A 5,199-nucleotide genomic window follows, 5' to 3' on the forward strand; every position below is an offset into this window, starting at 1 on the left:
ACCTAAGCTGGCTTCTGAATGTTCCCAAATTCTTTTGTCTGGGAGTGGAAATCTGGCAATAGCTATGAAAAGCAAGCTTCCCACAGGATACTGTATGTCAGGCTGCCGTGGGGCCTTTCAATCAAAAAGTATTTTGTGCTTGTTTGATTTTAAGGCTTTACACATGCTTTTTGCAGCTTAAGATCATGTTTTCTACCAGTTTAGATCCTTTTAAAGCATTTGTTTATCTGTTCAGTACAACAGTGAGACCTGATGTAAATGCTACAGATAAAAAGAAAATTGAACCAGCTTGCACAGAAATGCAGTGAAGATCGCATGGTAAGTGCCATATTCTTGTGACTTTCTCTAGGTAAAATGACATTACCCAAAAGAGTGTCATTCCTCTCTCATCCTCCCAGTCTTTCAGTGTTCCTTTCTAACCTGACAGTCTCCCTACTCTCTCGTTCTTACTATGAGTGATGCTGTACCTAAGTAGAGACTTTCCATTGTATAGGAGTACCCTTGTTAGATTTACTTCAGGTAGGCTATTTAAGAGTAAAACTTAGATAAGAGAACAATTTTAGTGTAACTTACTTAAACATTTCCTCTCCCCCAACACAAGTAATTCATCTGGAAAAAAAAAAAAAAAAAAGTGAGAAATTGAAGAGGAAGGGGCTGTCCAACCTTGTGGCATTTCCTGGAACACTAGATGCAGTTACTCAGAAAATCAATAGTTTATTAAACAAAAACAAAATGGTTTAAAACATTTCCTTGCCTTAATAGCCACTGAGTCACTAATTTCCTCACCAGCCTGAACACAGTTCCTACATAATTGACATCTATGAACTCAGAAGTTTTGCTAAGAGAGAGATCAGTATTGCTGACATCAAAGATATTGCACAGGTCTTCAGCTGACTCATCCAGCCGACCAGTGTCAATTTATAGCAGGTCCTTGCTTACCTGTCTTTTCATGGCATTAACCAGTTAACAGTCATCATAAGATGTCATGAACCCTTAGCTGTTATTGTTAAGCAGCTTAGCCTTGTTGGGTGCATTCATTAGAGTCTAATAGAGTCTAATACCAACAGTCTTGGTAACTGTTAGCTATGGATGATGAGCTACCCACTCTTAAGTCAAAAACAGGTCAAGATCAAGATTTATCTTAAAGTTTCATGCATATGAAATGTTAATTTCTCCAGAGTACCTGCATATAAGCCAGCTATCCCTCACATGAAAACTGTTTAATTTGCTGTGCAAAAATAACCCATATGGCTTTGGGAGCCCTGAAGATAAACCCTGTGGTATTCCTAACAGGCTGGAAGGAGAGGAGGAAAAGATGTTTGCCTTGGCATAATTTGGATCTGGTCTTCTTGAATCTGCTTTTCAAGCTGCTATAGCTCAGTGGCCCTATCAAATGTGGGCTTCGGTGGCAAGGCACACAAGGCAACATGCACATGTGCACGCACACACACACACACACACACACACAAGTCGTGTTTCTGGAGCTGGTGACAAACAGCGCAGTTTTGCTAACTTCGCAGTTGATGACACACCTAATTGGGACTCCCTCCCTCGGGAGAGATGAAAGCAGAAGTCAGCACCTACAGAGCATGTCAGAAGGGTGCCAGCTAGTCTGATTTTGGAGCGCGTGAAGGAGGATTGGGACAGGGAAGGACATAGCAACACTGGCGCCAGGGCTGACCACGCTTGTTTGAGAGGCAGCATGTTCCCCTGAGTTCCTACTCTGGAAAAGAGGAGTACAGCCCAGCACAGTACTTCTGGAAGGTTTCCAGTCTGCACAGAGATAGGGAGGCACACAAAGGGAGCTGCGTGCGTATCACTGGCTAACTGCTGATTCTTGGCGCATTACAGCGGGCAGGTTGGGTCTCACAGAAAATTGGCATTATGGGAAGCTGAGAGAATTTGTACTTTGCAGGAATAGTTCAACATTTAGTGGAAATCAACTCTGACATTAATGACCAGTGAGATAAATTTGCTTTTTTTATGATTCTAGAATCAGATCCAAACTTGTATTTTTTAAAACTTTTCAGTCAAGCTTCTTGAGCATAATTTCCTATTCTGTTTTCTAGCAATTAGTGAAATGATATCTCATTTTCTTGTGGAATGTGTCTGCTCTGTGTGGTATTAGAACTGGAATGAGGTAATAGGAGGAATTCTGTTAGTGATGGGAGAAGGTCTGTTTCACAGTGGAAATTCAAATTGTGTGGTTGTCCCACAGTGTCGTAAGCTGGTCTATCCAATCCAGTCCAGCACTATTCAGACCTTGTTTCTCATAAGACATAAGGTGATCACTTCTTTGGCACAGTCTGTTGCCAAACCCCAGTGGAATGAAAATACTACCAGAAGAGCTGAGCTTCATAGCATTGTGATGGCAGGACCTGGGAAATCTATTCCTAAAAGCGCATTTATCCCTCTTTTGAGCCAGAAGAAAATGTTTCTCAAAAAAGATTAATGAAAGAGAATGAATACATAAAAAACTTGTATTTCAGAAATGATACATTACCTCTTTTTGAGTCACAAAATCAAAAGAAGAAAAGAAAATGAGCAGTCCTCAGGACAGTTTAAAGAAGTTTTTGAACTATAAAGAAAACTTACTTACAATATCAAAAGAGTTATTTTAGCATTCATCCTGGTTGTTACTTTTAAAGAACATTTCCCAGTTTAATTGGAGTTGAAAACTGTTTTTCCATCTTTTACAGAAAATGTGTGGGAGGAGTTGTTAAGTAATATCTGTTAACAATAAAAGGCAATAAAATATGAGCTGAATTACATGGGTTGCAACAGCGCAAACCAAGAATTTAGAGGAAGCAAACTAATGAAGCTAAACTGGTATGTTTGTCTGAAAGATGTTGTCATCATATATAGTTGCGGTAGGGAATGTCTGAAATTTAAACTGCTGAAGTGAATGGAAAAAACAGATTAGCTAAGAAGATTTTTAAGCCAAATCCTATAGCATGAAGTTAGCCTGCACTCAACTGAAATTCCCAATAATTTCACTAGGAGTATTGCCTGGAAAAAGACTAGAGAGTTAGACTTTGGATAATAAGAAGAACATGGTGGGATGTTTCTGGATTAGTTTTATGGGACATAATAAAATAGTGGGCTATAAAATCAGAAGTACATGTTATAAGCAAACTACAAACACTCTATAAACCAATTTTAACTCTGGGAGAAAATATGACTTAGGAAGTGAAGGAACTTTTCTTGCAAATATCTTTAACTACCCAGTATTTTATGTGGAAAACTAAATGGGAGACAATAGCCTCTTCCGCACTTCAACATTTTAATAACTCTCAGTTCTAGAAAATAACCATTGTCCACTGAACCACTTCCCATTAGCTGGCCCTAAATGTGCCAGCTGATGGAAAGCTGTCTCTAGATTAAACTTTCCTAAGTGCTGCACTGATAGTTGCCATGTAAGTTCCCTGAAAGGATTTCTAGACTCTGTAGATCTTCAAACAGTGTAATATAGTTTCTTACTTGTATTTCCTGGTGGAATCCTCAGTTGAATGATCATACTGATTCTTCATCTGTCAGGTGTACAATACTTCTCAATGCTGTAAGTGTGTACAGATGAGGTATATGGAAAGTCCCTGGCTAGACTTCACAACATTACATAAAGAACAACTTTTCTGTTGAGAAATATCAGTTTCATTGAGACTAGCTGTTTCATGAGAACATATTTTTGTGAATAGCTTCAGGAGACAAAAGAATAAAACATTTTGCTTCCTTACGTTCGACACATTTTAATTGGACTTGATTACTTTTAATTTCTTTTAGTAAAAATGATACATTTGAAATGTAATTCAATCTTCTAAGGTTAGCCTTTCATTAAAAAGCTGATATTTCTATTTTCTTTGTTCCAGTCCAGCATGGAAGAAAATATTTGGAGCTTCAGAATTACACAAAGGACAGGAATTTTGGTTTTTGACAAACTGTGCTGCTCACCAGGCCTGCATTTTGCATTTACTGAGCACTCTGATTGCTTCCAGACTGTGTTCTTGGAAGTTTAAGAGGTTCTTTACAAGAGCGGCTTCTGCGGGATGAATTCTGTCGGTTTGTGATTTACCCTTATGTTGGTCAGTGTCAGCCATCAATGTAACCATGAACCTCCCTGCTGCTTTATCAGCATGTGTGGATCCACATGAACCCTAATCTCTAGTCTTTCCCATTATTTGCAACAAGGCCACCCCACCAGAGAGCAGATTCAGATCAGCTGCAGGGAGCCAATGCAAGGACTATTACACAACTCATAAAGTATATGCACATTTCCCCATGCTAACTCCGCACCCATTCCCAGCCTCTAACTAAGTAGTAGGTGTGACAGAAGACCTTTTGTCGGACCATGGTAAATGTGGTGGATCATCCACCTTCTTTATCTTAGCTGTAGCATTCATGCCTTTACTCTTTTTCAGCTGCCAATGGGAGAACTAACTTCTTAGGAACTGAATAGGATCCCTAGAGATTTCCAGAATAAAGAAGGAAATGAAAAAGATCTCTAGCACCCTAATTTTCTTTGGGATGAAATTTTGGTTGAGAAATAATTCCAGTTATATCACATTTTGTGTCAAAAAAAAATAGCAAAAAAATCAGCACCTGAGAATAAAGTCCTCCTGGCAAAGATGAATTCCGTGCAGCAGCACCTCCATAAGCTGAAAGGTGGGTCCACTGACAAAGACCTTGACAGTTGCCACATGTTTACTCTCATTCCATTTCTGAGTTTTTGTAATTTGACAGCAGAGTCTGACATAAATGGAAAAATACATAATAAAATAAAAAATATATTAAAATAAGAGATTAAAAACAACCTCTTTATCTTGGTTGATCTTCTTAAAATATTAAAAGCTAATTGTATTGCTATGAATAGAATGACAATGTTTTTCTGTATGCTTCTTTCCAGATCCCCTTACAACTGGATGATTGGAGTGTATGAAATCGCAGCTTCAGTCCTCCCCAAAACCATCACTCTTAGTTTACTCTGCTTTGTGGCCTCTTGACACTATGTAGCTCTCTTAACTGAGCTGACAGCTCTATCAGTCTTTATATCCTTCCCCAGGCACTCTCCTTCCACCATTTCTCCTCCTCTTTCCTGTGTGCAAATACATATATATGCATGAGTTATTCAATTTTTGGTTGAGTTTTAATGCTCATGAAGAGTCTGAATGATAGCTCTTTAGGTCTTTTGAAGTCTGCAGATTG

At 38.7% G+C, this 5,199-nt stretch overlaps 1 long non-coding RNA gene across 1 annotated transcript; it reads left to right on the plus strand.

Moving 5' to 3' along the window:
• The first annotated feature begins 239 nt into the window (after positions 1–239).
• On the plus strand, positions 240–4,244 carry LOC134136044 (uncharacterized). Its single transcript, XR_009957414.1, has 3 exons — positions 240–318; positions 2,700–2,829; positions 3,867–4,244. It is a non-coding gene; the product is annotated as an uncharacterized LOC134136044 (long non-coding RNA).
• The last annotated feature ends 955 nt before the right edge of the window (positions 4,245–5,199 follow it).

The sequence above is a fragment of the Rhea pennata genome, chromosome 2 (assembly GCF_028389875.1).
Source record: "Rhea pennata isolate bPtePen1 chromosome 2, bPtePen1.pri, whole genome shotgun sequence".
Lineage (NCBI taxonomy): Eukaryota > Metazoa > Chordata > Aves > Rheiformes > Rheidae > Rhea > Rhea pennata.